Source organism: Ursus arctos, unplaced genomic scaffold (assembly GCF_023065955.2).
Source record: "Ursus arctos isolate Adak ecotype North America unplaced genomic scaffold, UrsArc2.0 scaffold_2, whole genome shotgun sequence".
NCBI classification, from domain to species: Eukaryota; Metazoa; Chordata; class Mammalia; order Carnivora; family Ursidae; genus Ursus; species Ursus arctos.
This window is the reverse complement of record NW_026622874.1, coordinates 102105508-102122106: the sequence shown is the minus strand read 5'-3', so window position 1 is coordinate 102122106 and position 16599 is coordinate 102105508. Positions and strand designations below refer to the sequence as shown.

At 49.7% G+C, this 16599-nt stretch overlaps 1 protein-coding gene across 3 annotated transcripts in view; it reads right to left on the bottom strand.

Annotated features, from left to right (window-relative positions):
* Positions 1 to 689, bottom strand: part of CARD11 (caspase recruitment domain family member 11) — a 109274-nt gene extending 108585 nt beyond the window's left edge. For all 3 annotated transcript variants that reach the window (XM_057315440.1, XM_057315441.1, XM_057315442.1), the window contains exon 1: positions 512 to 689. The gene's annotated coding sequence lies outside the window, so the exon portion shown is untranslated. The remainder of the gene's footprint in view (positions 1 to 511) is intronic.
* Between the last annotated feature and the right edge of the window lie 15910 nt (positions 690 to 16599).

The following is a 16599-nucleotide window of genomic DNA, read 5'->3' as shown; positions in this document are numbered from 1 at the left end:
TCCCTTTCTTCTGGGAGGGGCCTGGGGACTCTGCCAGGCGGAGACACTGGGAGACAAACTGTCCCAGAGAGGCATGGAGGGGACAGAGGGGGGTAGAAAGTGGAAGAAATCAGGATTGGAAGGAGAGGGCTGGGGCTGGGGGGGCCCAAGCGTGGGACACAGTGAGCGTGAGGCAGAGAAAGAGGGGAGGGGGAGAGAGATGGGTGGGGGTCCAGCTCCACGGGAGAGGAGGGCAAACCATCCCAGACCTCTCACATCGCCCCCACCCCGCGTGTGCTCTCCCCCTGGCGCGCCCCCACAGCGACCGCGCCCCCTCCCCCCACCGCGGACCCCCCCCCCCCAGCCCGGATGCGTTGTGGTTCCCCCCACCCCACACCGTCCCACCCCCGCCTGTCCTCTCCCCCCGCAGCACCCCCACGGGGACGGCGCCCCCCCCCAGGCGGCATCCCCACGCTGCGCCCCCCAGTCGCGCCCAGTGCCCCCCCCCCCCCCCCCCGTCCGCCCTGCCTACCTGGGGCGCTCATGCTCCGCCAGTCGCGCGGGCCGCCTCCTCCGCGCAGGCCGCAAGCTTCCCCCTGGGCCCCGGCCCTCCAGGCCACCGCCTGGCGGTCCGAGGGGCGCTGCCCGCCCAGGGGCTGCAGGGCCGGGAGGGGGCTGTGCGCCACCCAGGCCGGAGTTCCGAGGCCAGAGGAGGCGAAAGAGAGAAAAAAGGAGAGAAAGTGTGTCATAGGCTGGCAGGGGGAGGGAAATGCAAAACCCGACAGGAAATGAGACTAAAAAATGCAAAAGGTTAGAAAGAGATAAGGAAGAGGGGGCGGGGCGGGGTTTGGGTCCCTGGCCCGGGGAGAACAGGGAAGGGGAGTGGAGGGGAGAGCAGGTGGGCTCTGGGGCTGCAGCTCAGACCCCAGTCCACCGCCCTGGATCAGGGAACCCGCAGGGGGTTCCAGGGGGCTCCCCCTTCTCCAGCTCCAGGTGGGGGTTCAGGCATCTGTCCTTTTACAGGAACTGGTCATGTTCTGAAGAACTTCCAGACCTTGTCCTTGTGATTTGGCGGGAGGCTTGTCCCACAAAGGAGAGGAAGCAAGGAGCTCTGTTGACTTGCCTCCGGCCCCAGGCCTCTCCTCACCCTCAACCTCTGTTCTGGAAGCTTCCTTGGGATTGGCTGGTGGTCCTCTCTCCTCCAAGGGCCCCTAGCACTGCTCCTGGACACTTCACGGCCACAGAGCATACCTGTGCCTTCCTCCCCCTACCTGCTGTCCTGGGCCCAGCGCCCCCGCCCCCGCCCCCCCTAGTGCTCTTCAAGTTCTGCTGAACGACCCTTGTAAGAGAAATTGTGGTTTCCAGATGTCCACATTTTAGTAATTTACCCCTGAAAGCTTTGGCCATAGGCCCTGGGGGTGGGGGCTTGCTCTTGGCTGCAGGGGTGGGAAGGTCCTGCCTGAGGGTTTATCTGAATCAGGAACCTAAAAATCTGGAGGTCGGAGGCATCCTGAGAATCTTGGGCCCTAGTCTCCCTGCTGACATGCGGCTGTTTCCCTGGCCCCCCACACCTCTCCTATTCTGCCTCAGCTTACCATTCTCTCCCTTCTGCCCGTCTTTTCATTTACCCTATAATACTAGAGAACATGCCCTCCTGTTTCATGTTCTAAGTCCTCTGAGAAAAGTCCCTCAAGCTGCCAGAGGGAAAGGCATTTGATACGTTAACACATCAAGCAAGAGACAGATCAATCATGGCGTGTGGTCAGAGCACAGGAGAATCTGAAATCTGGGGAGTCTTGAGGGGCGTGGTGGCGGTGATGCGTGCGCACCAGGGACTAAGGAACAGAGCTCTGCTGTCTGCAGAGTGTGTCCAAGAACGTAACCTAGACCCGCACGGAGAGAAAGTTCCCCCAAATAAACACCAAGGCCCGGAGTGTCCAAGTTCTCAGTCGCGAGGGCTCGCCCCGGACCAGGGCGGGATCTCCCCTGCACTCAGTGAGACCTTCTCATCAGGCAGTGTGGTTTTCGAGAAGTCTGGTTTCCTCTATGCACAGTGTGAAGGGTCATCGTGCCCTAAAACAACAACCAAACCGATGACGGAGCCATACACACCACCGAGGGCAAACTTCTGCAAAAAGCTTGCTGAACTGTCACAAAGCAAACACACACCCCTGTAACCCACACACATAATCCGGAATAGGACTTCATCTGTGCCTCAGAACTCCCAGCTGGGCCCCCTTTTAGGCACCCTCCCCACCGCGGATAACCATGTTCTGACCTTGGACAGCAGAGACCAACTGTGCCTGACCTCTCACCGATAAAGCCCCAAAACTGTGTAAACGGAGCCCTACCTACATTCTCTTTTGGGTCTGGCTTCTTTCACTCAACATTATAATTTTGAGATTGAGCAGTGGGGTTACATGCAGGTATAGCCCATTGAAGACTTGTCTCTTTTTCTCCCCAACACCTTCTTAGAATTGTTAAGCATTCAGACAAGTTAGAGAAATTATATAGTGAACACCCAGCTATCCCACCCAGCTGATTCTACAGTGAACACTCTGCTAGATTCGATTTATGACATATGTATCCATCTCTGCATCCTGGTAGCCATCAATCCTTACTTCTTTTTTTTTTTTTAAAGATTTTATTTATTTATTTGACAGAGATAGAGACAGCCAGCGAGAGAAGGAACACAGCAGGGGGAGTGGGAGAGGAAGAAGCAGGCCCCCAGCGGAGGAGCCTGACGTGGGGCTCGATCCCAGAACACCGGGATCACGCCCTGAGCCGAAGGCAGACGCTTAACCGCTGTGCCACCCAGGCGCCCCCATCAATCCTTACTTCTGATGATACATTTCAAAGTAAGTTGAAAACATCAGCTGACTTTACGTTTCAATCACTTGTCGTGCCTATATCATTAACTAGAGGCGTTTTTCGGGGTAAAATCTACATGCATGCGTATCATTAAATGGAGGTTGGTCTGGCCTTTTTTTTTTTAAGGTAAAATTTATAGATTTTAACTATTTCCTGAAATCAGTTTTGCCGAATGCACATACCATGGAACCTGAGCCCCTATATAAAGACAGAACTATGTCCTCATCTACTTTTTCAACTGTAAATTTACAAAATCTAAGTAGAGGTCAGGGATTTCCAAGGTAAATTTAGTGTCTGAATTCAGGTGCTATACGTGTAAGAGACACACCAGGTTTGGAAGACTCAGTCTGTAAAAAAAGAATACAAAATATCTCATTCATAATTTTGATACTGATCGCACATTGAAATAACCGTATTCTCGCTATGTTCAATTAAACAAAAGATACTATTAAAATGAATCTCACCTGCTTTTTTAACGTTGCTACTAGGAAATTTAAAATTTTAAGGCCAAAGAAATGTTTCTAAGGAAACCTGCTCTGAGCGCCCAGGGATCTCAGAATGGGGACAGTGGCCCAAGGAGACCCCTCCTCATGTGACGTTTATCAGAGGGACAGCCTGACGAGACCTCCCCTGACCTGGGCCACACAAAGCAGGATCTCCTGAATTATCTATAGGAAAAGACATTCCCCAGCCCTGCACCTTTTCAAAAAAGGTTTCTAATCTGTTATGGACTGGTACTTCTGTGAAATATAATAAAAGGAATTACTAGAAAATGAAATTAAATAAAAAAGATACTCAAGATACAAACTTGCCGATCATGCTTGGTTATCGTGGCGATGTCGAAACGCTGTAAAAAAGTTTCTAAGCGCTCAGTTTCAATTTCTGTTGCAGAGAAGGACAGGGGTCCACGGACCAGATTTTGCCCAGCGCTGCCCTGGAGAAAAGTCAACCTGGTGTGCGACGTCTGCCCCAGAGAACCCCGCCAGCCTCTCAGGAAGGAGGTCAGAAAACATTTGTCAACCCTGGGCCTTCGGAAATGTGGGCAGAAACCAGCAGCTTGAAAGAGGAGACTTTCTGAGCAAATAGGACAAGTGTGTCCCACGGGTGGAGAGGGACAACACAGGGAAGGCAACGAAGCATAATGAACCAAAAACTCTAATGAGTATCCTCCGGGAGATTCCAGCAGAAATCACACTGCGAGATAAGAACGGATTGCTCTGGAATGGGCTGCCTGGACAGGGGGACGGCTTATGGAAGTACCAAGAGCGACTGCGAAAAACAAGACGAAGGAAATACGGTTGGGACAATAGAAGGACCGGGAGATGCCCGTCAACAGGATCTCCTAGGCCGGAAAATAAACAAATAAAACCCACAAAGAAATGAAGGTTGTGGGGCTCCCGGGTGGCTCAGTCCGTTAAGCGTCTGCCTTCGACTCAGGTCGTGATCTCAGAGTCCTGGGACCGAGTCCTGCAATTGAGGGGGGGTTCCCTGTTCTGCGGGGACTCTGCTTCTCCTTCTGCCTCTGCCCCTCCCCTGCTTGTCCTCTCTCTCAAATGAATAAATACAATCTTTTAAAAAATTAAAATGAGGGGCGCCTGGGTAGCGCAGTCGTTGAGGCGTCTGCCTTCGGCTCAGGGCGTGATCCTGGCGTACCGGGATCGAGTCCCACATCGGGCTCCTCCGCTGTGAGCCTGCTTCTTCCTCTCCCACTCCCCTGCTGTGTTCCCTCTCTCACTGGCTGTCTATCTCTGTCAAATAAATAAATAAAATCTTTAAAAAAAAAAAAATTAAAATGAAACTAAAAAAGAAATGAGAAGTGTGTGAGACGAGCTGAGACATTATGTGATCAACTTGAAAAGACCAAGGCCCACTGAAGAAGGGTTCCGGGCAGGGAAAGAGAAAACAGAGAAAGGAGCTAAGCATAAAACGCTATCGGTCATGCGTGTCAGAGCCGAGGAGCGACATCTCCACAGTGAGGGGGTCTGGCCAGAACCCCCGTGAAGAGTGAAGAAAGATCGGCACCTGGAGTCATCCTCATGACATTTCAGGGAAGAAAAGAAAAAGGCTGATAATGAGAAGACTCTAAAATCTTCTAGAAAGAGAGAGGAAAAAAAAATGCATGGCAATGCCAAGAATCAGGTGGGACTCTGGGGTCTCATCAGCAGCACTGGATTATCTTCCAGCAAGGAGATAATGAAGTAATGCTCCAGCGTTCTCGGGGAGATTTACTCTAAACGTGGAGTTCTGTATTCAACCGAATAATCAATCAAATGTGAGAACAAAATAAACACATTCTTAGACACGCAGGGATTTTGGAAATTTACTTCCCAAGCACTTCTCAGGGAAAGAAAAAAATTACCCGAGAATGTGCTATGACAAAATGAAAAGGCCGTCTCAGAGAGAGGAAGACACGCGCTCTGCGCACGAGCGAAAGAAGTCCATGAGAACAGTAAGACAGACGGTCACCGTGCGGCCTAGGAAAAACATCAGTGTGTATCTGACCTCTGCGTCAAGACTCGAGCTACCGAAACAACCAAACACTGCAGTTACTGGATTGGACTAGGTCTTATGGCACATCCCTCTGAAAGCCTGATTTGGTAAAAAACGCTCATTCCTAAGGAGTTGAGTTGGAAAAGAGTGAACGGGGCCAAATGGGTGATTTTGCTCGTCCCTGGATGTCCTTCCTTCTCCACTGGAGAATGTGTATTTCCATATTTACATAATTCTTTCGTAATAGAATGCATTGTGCCTACAAGAAGCTGGGGAGGGGAACCCGAGTAACAAAACCCAGTGAGAGGGCTGCTTGGGGGAGTCCTCACACCCCACATTCAAGATGGCAGGACCTGAGTGTGCTGGGGCCACGGGGTCACTGATGCCATCGAATGTGTGTTCAGAGAGAACCCCTCTTTTAGCTGGGAGGAATCTTGTCTTTGTTCTGGTCCCCTCTTCTGTGTTAGCAGGACAAATCCAAGTTTAGCCCTCTCTGCCTGAAAATGTAGCCAGAAGCAGTAACTTCACAGTTTTCAGTTCTGGAATTAAAACGTGTGGTCCCTCCCTCTGCGTTCCCCCAGATGGCGTCGGAGTATGTACGAGAAGTGTGGTTTGTGGGACCTGGAGGTCCCCAGCCTCTGACCGTGAATTCCTTGGGGCGATTTCTCACTGGGTTGCTGCTCCCCCTGCTGGAATTCGGGACTGGCGTCTGGCGCCCACCCCTGCACACATGCACATCCAGCCTGGCCGGCTCCCTCTCGGCTTGGGTAGGTATCTGCCACAGTCTTAGCAGCCCTGAAGGCCACCTACAGCCCATGTGTGGGGGTCACCTGGCGTGCCTCGGTGGGCTCTTCCTCGGGGGCCCATGTCACGTGCTGTGGCATTCACTGTTTGCTGGGGCAGCCTGAGACCAGGTCTGGTCCTTGTACGGATCCCCAGTCTGTCCCCTCCGTCTAGCTATTGAGGGAACTCCAGGGGACCCCATCTTCCTAAACGTGGGGCTGCTGAGAAAAGAAAGGGGCATCTCGCTTTGGTGTGCACAGCTGCCCATGCTCCTTCCCCATCTGAGCAGAAGCGGGAATCCCCGAGGGTGATCTTGGGAGGGGGTGCTTTCAGAGAGCAGGGGGATAAAAGCTGAATGGGGGTGGGGAGTTGGGGGACTCCAGCTGGAGCCACAGGTGCCCCCAGAGTGAGCTCCGCTGGAGGCTGCGAGCTGCCTGGGGAGGTGTGCACAACCAAGTTTCCCTCGATGGGGTCACCCTGAACCGACATGTCAGGACCAGGACGGAAACAGCAGGGTCCCGTGCCGTCGCTGCACCATGGATATGGTTCATTAAATTCATCCCATTCCCCTAATTGTCAGCTTTGTCTGCTACGCCCCCCTTTCTCATCATCCCCCCCCCCAGTAGGTCTCAATCTGTCCACCAACACTCCCACCTTCAATCCTCCTCCCCACTGAACAATTTTAGGAATCTACAGCAGGTTAAGAGCTGCTGGGGCTCCGACAGGCGGTCAGGAGGGAAAATGAGAGGCTGGCGTTACCTAGAGCCACCCCTCAGACCCAGTCGCAATGCTGTGTTTTGAGACATTTCTGTATTGCACTGAGAACAAAACGGACTGAGAGCGGGAACCCAGGGGATGATGAGGGCCTCGCTCTTAAATGACCCCTCCCTGGCTGGTGCTCCCCCTCCCTCCTCCTCTCCCCTCCAGAGCGCAATCTCATCCAGCAGTGGCTGTCCTCAACTCCAAGAATATCACTCCTTATCACTGAAACAGTCGCACGCTTGGGACGGCAAAAAGGCATTTCACAAACTATTGATCTGAGAATTAATATATTGCTTTTCTCCCAGATGCCACACCTCGCTGCCATTGTATATATTAACCCCCCCCGAAATAGCATCGAGAGCAAAACAACCTTCCAGGCCTTTAATTATGTTTTACGTACTTTGTACTTTTATGCTGTTCTTGCTTTCTGCTCCTCCGAGCTCATTCCTCTTCATTCCAGACTGTTCCCATGCCGTCTCCCTCTGCAGAGATGACTCGGAAGGGCACCGTGGACCCACACTACCCCCCACCGACGGAAAACCCACCCACCCATTTACTTTCCTGTATGCAGAACACCTTAAATGACCCTTGACTTGTTTTTTTTTTTTTTCCCCTTTAATTCCTGCGGAAAGCATGGCTTAAACCCAGGAGGGGAATGTTCCCATCTGTAGGCTGGTAATACGCATTCAACAGTTTCCAATTGCTGGCGCTATGAGATATGGTGATAGCTGTCTATATATCTCATGGGGGAAAAGATACCTTGAAATTCACTCTGCCCGGTATTGATGGGGAGGCTTGACGGCAGAAAATGCGCAAAATGGCAGTAGGCTCGTGATTACACCAGAGCGGCCGTGAACTTAGGGCTTTCTGTCTAAGCCCAGGAGGGCGGCCTCGTGACGGGCCATGGAAGTGCCATCTCGTGCAGCAGGCAGATGTCGGGAAAATGTGCCATCAGCCCAGTCGCCGCAGACCGCCGGGCTCTGTCCACATTTTCCCTTTCCGAGGGGATAGATGACGGTCTCGGAAACTTGACCATTTTCTTTCTCAGTTAATCAGCATTAGGGTAATTGGCACATTACATCCATTTTACAGTGTGGCGTATGTGCTCACGGCTCCGCATAAATAATGAAGAACCGCGGTAATGACCAGAAATGTGTGTGAGCTATGGCATTGCGCGCGTAATGGATGCTTTGTTTGTCTTCGGGGACTGTGTTACCAGCACGGAACTGATTAGGCTCGAAAACGCTCCGGGTTACCTGAGGCTTGAAAGGTGCTTCATCAAGCTCGGTCCGTTCCTCTCCGCGCAGACCAAAGAGGGGCCCGGTATTTGCTTTCGGTCCCCCTGTATAAAAATGGAAAATATGTAGCCCGGCTCATCCATCACCGTGCCTGCCGATTGCTTTTCCCCTCCCTCTGCTTTTAGAGAAAGCAACTGGAAACACCCAAGTAATACAAATGGCTGAGTTATGGCTGTTTTTAGCACACGATGTTTGAGCACCAAAGTCAGGGCTCATTAAAAATACGAATGCGGTGGCTTATAGAATTGGCCCCTTTAAATGTAGTCATCTACACACCAGTAGTTCTCAAACTGTTTTATAGGAGTCTGGGTTTTTATGAGGTATCTCTCCGTATCTGTGTGCATAGCACACTCCAGTGTATTTCCCCCAGGTTCAGCTGAGCACGGCATTCGCGAGATCACTCCGGCCCATGAAGGAGCAAGCAGCCCTCCATGACTGATGTGAAGAGGACCTGTCACTTTATCAATGTCGACGCCAGCGTGTGACCGTTACGTGGCGCCTAGTTAGAAGAATGAGGTGCCTTTCCAGGCATGTGGTTATTTAATCCTTGTAAGCTTAAGCTTGTGACTATTTTACGTTCTATAAAATTAAGCTCCTTGTGGTCTACCTTGAACTCAAGTGTGCGTAGAGTGGAAGATTTGTGTTTCTGACCTTTGATTTTCTTAACCAAAGACTTGTGTCCATTGGAAATGTTCGCCCTGAAATGGTCGAGTTCAGGGTGTCTTAGAACACAGAGAAACTTGGCAACTGCGAATCGAGGACTAGCTGGGGGAACAAATAGGAGAGAAGGGAACTTTGCAGGGAGCAAGGAGGGAGGCTGATAGCAAGTGGGAAGAAGGACAAATTGCCCCAGGGGGTGATCAGACCGAAGCAAATGGGGGGAACGAACCACATGGCTCGAAACACCAAGCCGAGAGATAAACTCACCAGAAGAAGACACGAGACACCGTCGAGGTAGAAAGGTTGCACTTGGCATGTTGTCTGAGACACCCACGTGGGAGCCGCCAAGAGGGATCACGCACGGAGCAAAATCAAAACCAAACAAGAACCATAAACAGCCAAAGGCACACGCGCGTGCGTGCACACACACACAGGTGCCAGTTACATACTCCATATTTACACTACTTTTTTTCAGCACTGACTTTTGTTTTAGGCGATGCCAAGATTAAATTACGACGTGCTAATGGCCCGCCCAATGGTAAAGGACTTGACCAACGCAGGAAATAAATCAATATTCTATTAATAACTATGGAGATCCATCGGGCCTGCCTCGATCACCACGGGCACAGCTCGTTTATTTAGAGTGTGACATTCCAGCCCTTCAGGACGTGTGCCACCCCCAGCAGTAGCACCGGCATACGTGACAGCCAGAGGGGATCATTCACAAACACTATCCTCTATACTTCAGCGTTACTTGCAGTTACAAGTATATCATGATCAGTAATAATCATTATTTGCTCGGGTTTTGGTTTTAAAACAACGACCAGTTATAGAGAGGATGAATGTCAATTCTATTTATTTATTTATTTTTTTAAAGATTTTATTTATTTATTCGACAGAGAGACAGCCAGTGAGAGAGAACACGAGCAGGGGGAGTGGGAGAGGAAGAAGCAGGCTTACAGCAGAAGAGCCTGATGTGGGGCTCGATCCCATAACGTCGGGATCACGCCCTGAGCCGAAGGCAGACGCTTAACCGCTGTGCCACCCAGGTGCCCCCTGAATGTCAATTTTAAAGATATTATTCAGATTGGGGAAAATATTTCACACGTGAACGAAAATGTGTACTCAATGACATAAATATTATGGCCCGTGATGTGCCCTGTTTCCCTGTTTTAAATTTTAAACATAAATGACAACGCCGAGCGGCCACAAGAAATGGCAGAAATGAAGTGATTCCAGTTATTTTGTTCTTTATAATCACGGTGCTGTTGCTATTTATGAGAAATCTGCTGTTTCAAGACAAAAGTATGCAGTGTCGTGGGGCTGGAGAGGGGAACCAGTCTCAAATGAGCTTCAACGATTCTGAGCCTTTAGAAACGTTTACATTTTAAACAGCTTTATTGAGATACAATTTGTGTGCCATAAAGTTCACCTATTTAAAGGGTACAACTCAATGGTTTGATTGAATGGTATTGATCTCCACAGAGTTGTGTAATCATACCGTAGCCTAATTTGAGAACAAACCCTGTACCCACTGGGAGTCATTCTCAGCCCCCTACTCCCAAGCCCCTCCTCCACCGCCCTTCCCTACCCACCTCCCCACTAATCTACTCTATTTCTACAGATTTGCCTGTTATGAACATTTTCTACAAAAGGAATCACACAATAGGTGGACTTTTGTATCTGGCTTTCCTTTAGCGAAAGGTTTGCAAGGTTCCTTCGTGACATGGCATGAATCAGTATTTTATTCTTTGTGTTGCCAAATATTACTCATTTCTCTAAATGCTCCATCTTTTGTTGGTCTCTGTATCAGTGGATGGACATGGAGGTGGTTTCCACTTTTGGGCAACTACAAGTAAGGCTATGAACATTTACGTACAAGTTTTTGTGTTGACATCCGTCTCCTCTCACTTGAGCAGGTGCCCAGGAGTAGGATCTCGGGGTCATATGAAACTTGAGCACCTGGAGGAACCCCCAAACTGTTGTCCAAAGCAGCTGCACCATTTACATTCCCGCCAACAGCGGATGAGCATTCTGATTTTTCCTTCTCTTGCCGACACTTGTCTGTCTCTTCTATTAGAACCACTCTAATGGGTGTGAAGTGGCATCTCACTGTGGTTCTGATCTGCGTTTCCCCGATGACTAATGATAGTGAGCATCTTTTCATGTGTTTTTGGCCATTTTGCATATCTTCTTTAGAGACATGTCTATTCAAATTCTTCGACCATTTAAAACATGGGGTTGACTTTTTTTTTATTATTGAGTTCTAAGGGCTCTCTATGTATTCTGGATACAAGTCCCTGATCAGATTTGTGATTTGTAAACATTCTCCCTCATTCTGTGGGTTCTTTTCACTTTCCTGATGGTACCGTTTGCAGGAAAAAATGTTTATTTTGATGTGGTCCTCTTGATCTTTTCTTTTGCCACTTTGTGCATTGGTGAAATACTTAGAAATAAGTGACTAACCCAAGGTCACAGATATTTACTCCCATTTTTCTTCTAAGAGGGTCATAATTTCAGTCCTTACATTTAGGTCTGTGATCCACTTTGATGTAATATTTGTGTATGGTGTGAGGTAGGGGTCTAAATTCATTCTTTTGCAGGTGGACCTCCCTTTGTCCCAGCATCATCATTGAAAAGACAGTACTTTCCTCACTAAATTGTCTTGGCCCCTTTGTTGAGAATCAATGGTCTATAAATGAGGGTTTATTTTTGGAGTCTCAATTTTATTCCATTACGTATATGTCCATCCCTAAGCTAGTACCACAGTATCTTGATTACAGCAGTTTTGTAGTAAGCTTTGAAATCAGTAGGTGTGAGTTCTTCAACTTTGTTCTTCATTTTCAAGATTGTCTTGGCTATTCTCGGCCCCTTAAATTTCCATATGAATTTTAGAGTCAGCTTGTGAATTTTTGCACAACAGCCAGTGGAGTTTTTGATAGAATTGTGTTAAATCTATAGATCAATTTGAGGAGGATGAACATGGGATGTCTTCCCATTTGTTTAGATCTTTAATTTCTTTCATCGATATTTTTATAGTTTTCAGTGTATAAGTCTTCATTCCTGTTAAATTTATTCTTTTTAAAAAAGATTATTTATTTGAGAGAGCGAGCGAGCACACATATGCTTGGGGGGAGGGGCAAAGAGAGAAGGAGAGAGAGAATCCCCAGGCAGACCCCCCTGCTGAGTGTGGAGCCCAACCTGGGGCTCGATCCCAGGACCCCGAGAGCATGACCTGAGCAGAAACCAAGAGTTGGCCACTTTACTAACTGAGCCACACAGGCACCCTGTTAAATTTATTCTTAAGTATTTTATTGCTTTTGATGCCATTGTAAGTGAATAGTTTTCTTAATTTTTTTCCTTAATATTGTAAATAGTTTTAATTTTGTTTTCATATTGTTTATTGCTGATGTATAGAAATACGATTGATTTTTGTATATTGATCTTGTAGCTCTCAATCGTGCTGAAATCGTTGATTAGTATTAACAGTGTCTTAGGGGATTCCTTGGGATTTTCCACATACAGGATCATGTCATCTGCAGATAGAGATTGTTTCTCTTCTTTTTCCCCTTCCCCTTCCTTCTTCTTCTTCCTTCTCCTTCTCCTTCTTCTTCATCTGGATGCCTTTTCTTTCTTTTTCTTGCCTAATTGCCTTGGCCAGGTGCTCCAGCAGAAGTGCTGAGACAAGCATTCTTGTCTTGTTCCCCCGGCAACATACTCTTGACCGGAGCCATGTAGCTGAGTTGGTGCGTGTTGGGGGTGGACCGTAGAACTGAATTAACCCCCCTCTAGAATACAATATTTATTACACTTCAAGTACTAAGAATGTGCTAATCTGACGCTCACCTATATATTATTAAAACCCAACAGGAACCACAGCAATTGTTTAGCACTTAGACCCATCAAAGATGTTTTTTAAGAAGGAGTCATTTATCACCGGCGTTATGTAGAGTTGCTGGTGCAATTAGTGGGTATTAGTATTATTTTAAAATTCCCTACAGACAGCGTGCTTTCTGCTGCTTGCACCCGAGGCGGATGGCTCCCACTACCCCACCCTTGGTGCAAGGATGCCTACCCTCCTTTGACACAGACACTGATACACACACCAGATCACCCAGAGGCTTGGACCACAGCACCCACTGTGCCTCCCTCCCACCCTGTGCACAGAAGACCCTTCACACGCCTGCGGATTTGACCGAGAGGGTCTGGGGACCCAGTGAGCGGCACTCTCTGCTCTATCTCAACGCTGCTGTTGGGGCCCACAGTCAGGGAGGAGAGGGTAGGACGTCGGTGCCCCAGGGGCTCCAGTGTTGAGCCCCTCACACCCTTGGGTGGAGCAAGGGCGTGTGAGTGTGACGGCTCTATGGTGACACATCACGTGGCCCTGGGCCCGCGGCTGCTGCTCTTTCAATTTCTCTTCTGTTACAAGGAATAGTGGTGCATGCAGGCTTGACCCACTGCCTCAGCCTCCTTAGAGTGGAAAGTTTCATTAATGTGGCTTTGTTACTGAGCCTTTGGAAGGAATGAATATGAATAGAAAAGGGGGAGAAATGACCTGTTGATTTCATTCTTGCCCTCTAGGGGCTTGCATTCTTGGGCTTGTCAAAAATATCCATTTAAACTGTGTCATTTTTTTTTTTTTTACATGGAGAGGGGGGAACATGGAGAGAGTATGGTTTCCTTACATGAGGTCACTAACTGAGATTAGCTCTTTGATAAGGAAGTGCATGCTCCCCGAAGACGCTCTAACGGGAGGCGGAAGCTCCCAGTGCCCCACTCAAGTCCCCTGGTGCTCGCCACTTCTGGCTACCAAGTCCCCACCCTTGCCAGCTGCGGCCACCTGGCACTCCCCACCCGGAGGCTTTCTGTGGCTCACAGGAGCAGCGCTCAGCTCATAGCAGGTGCAGTCGGAGGATGGTCACCCCGAGTCACACACCTGCGGAGCAGTGTAACTCTGAGGTGTGCTCCCCAGCTGGTTTCCAGCTGCCCGCTACGGTAACTGGATCAGTGGAAAACATTTGCTCATTGCCTTCCTTCCCTGTCCCACCTCCTTACTCTCCCACCGAGATGCTCTAGGACCACTGCCTATGTAAACCTCTTACCCTCCAATCTTGTTTCAGGGTCTGCTTCTGGGGTCCCCAACCCAAGACAGAATAAAAGGCACAGGAGAGGGCTGAGAGACAGTCTCTTGGGAATCAGGACTGGCCGGGGCCACCTCCCTTTTTTTTTTTTTTTCCTTGACAGTGCATCATTCAGCATCGTAAGGGTCAGCAAACTACAGCCCGTGGGCCAAATCCAGCCCATGGTCTGTTCTCAGGCAGCCTGGAGCTAAGAATGTTGCTACTTTGTTTTGCTTTGCTTTGCTATGATCTCATGACACAGGGCTGTTTACTCTTGGAGAATCTCACTTTCTTCCTTGTCCCCTCCAGTGCTGAGACATAATTGCCACGTGACACCTCGTTTGCCGTAGATGCTGGCGTATGCCCGCGCTGTGAGATGCTCCCCCCGGGACGTCTGGTTAACATCCATCACTACCCATAGTTCACGACAGTCTTTTCTCCTCGTGAGGACTTTCAGGATGGACTCTCTTAGCAATGTTCAAAGACACAATACAGTATTTTTAGATCTCCATTGTCAAGGTCCCCGCAATTCTTAACATGTGACAACACGCCGAAAATTGCCACAAAATTGTGCATGTTAAAAAAATTTTCCTGAAAGAAACGAACGCTTCTAACGCACAGTGTGACCCAACTGTGCTTTTCCCACGTTGGTTAGAGGGCTGACTTGAAAAAGATGTTGATTCATTATGCAGGAAGGTGGCGTGGGTCGATGCACAGCTGGAGGAGGAAATCCGTCGTCCTTCTAACCAGCCGGTGAGCTTCCCCTGGAGAGGACACAAGTCCGCGTGGGACGCCTTTTGGGAATGAGTGGTCCGGGTCACGTGACTTTGAACTGAGAAACCAGTAGGCTTGTTTCCAGGAAGCCCCTTTCCGTATCTGCAAACTGGGGCTAACGATTCCTACCTCACTGGTTTGTTGTGAGAAGCTAGGGAGGGTGGTGAGTAAATGTGCGATCTGATCTGTTTCCTCTCCTGCCCCCCACACTTGCCTTTAAGACGAGGGGGGAGCCAAGCGGAGCTTTGTGCGGCTTCTTTAAAGTTTCCAGTGTCTTTGGTGAGTGTCAGACGAGTGTCAGATGAAAGGCGGTCTAGAGATAGAAAATGCTGCTCTGATTACAATAAAGCTTTATGCTTGAAGTGATGTCGATAACAGGAATAACAATAAAGAGAGGGAAAAAGTATTGTGGGCCAGGTGAAGGAGTCTACCTGCGGTACTAGAACTGTGGGCTCAGGGACCCGGAAAACAGAACTGCATAGAGCGGGGGGACTGTGGGCACAGACCCTGAGAAATGAAGTCCACCCCCCTTAGGAATAGGGAGTTCAGAAGGGTAAAGATCTCTGTTCTCCTTTGGTGGGTGACTTCGGCCAATCCTTCACCCACTCTTCTGCTCCCCTTCCTCCCACCAAAGGGGTGGTGCTCTTTCCTCCTGCCTGGGCACCATCCTTCCACCAGCTCCCTCCCACCTGGACCCCTCCCAACTCTCTCCAAGGCCCACCTCCCCTGCAGATCCCGCCCATCCGAGGGTCAGCATTGCACGTGACAGTGGATGCACCTTGCAATGTGCCAGCACTGTGCTGAGCCCTTGGACACAGAATCTCAACCTCACGATAACCTCATGTCTCGGTTTGGGCTTCCCCGGCAGCCAGCGTCAAGGATCTTTGTGCAAGTGCTTTATTTGGAAGGTAATGCCAGGAAACATAGTAGGGCAAGGGGAAACAAGGCTGGGGAGGCTGAGAACGTAAGGAGCTTGGTGAACAAGTCACCAATGGAGACAAGAGGAGCACTGCCCCCCTGGGGGACCCCGGGGACGACTTAGAATGGCTCGGTGTGAATGCACCTGGGGAACACAGGAGCTGTTCTTTATCTACCAGAGAATCTGGAAAACATCCCCTAGGCACAAAAATGCAGATACAGCGAAGGAGAATTGGTGGGTATCACTAAAATAGGTTCCAAAGGAGGAAGCTGGCTGTGCCAACACACTCGGGTAAGCCAGCCCCCATTCTGCTGGTGAGGAGCCTGGCGCTGACTGAAGAGGTTCAGGTGTTAGCCCCTGGCCCCTTACTCGTGGTGGAACTGGAGATTCCCACCGTCCTGTTGAGGTGTCTCCCCTCCTTGCCCCATGGCTAGCACCAAGAGGAATGCAGTTGTACAGAAAAGAGCATGGATTACATCCATGACCAAACCACCCACCCTTGGGCCCCAGGGCCTTTGCACTTTCATCCTTGGACTCCCGCCAGGCCCAGCACATGCCTTTCCTGCCTGTAGTTGAGCTGGAAGCACACCCATGTGAACTGGCTCCCACTTGTGATGTGAGGAGGTAGAGTGAAAGGGGAAAAGAAGATCCAGATACGGACAAAGCCACAGTTCCTCCCAGGGAAAGGACCCCTGAGCCTCCTTCTCTGAGGGAGAAGGTACTTCAAAGCACAGGTCCCCTGTCAAAAGTTAAAATGAATTTCGTTCCTAAGTCCTGTCACATTTCTCCACATATATTACAGGGAGTCTAACTTAACCCCTTCTCGTGCACTTAGAGCCCCCTCCCTCCTGTCCCCTGTGTCCAGCTGCTCCCAAAGCCCTAACGGGCCAAACTCACCCCCAGCCCCAAATTCTTCCTGAGCCCAGCCTCTGGGCTCCCTTCC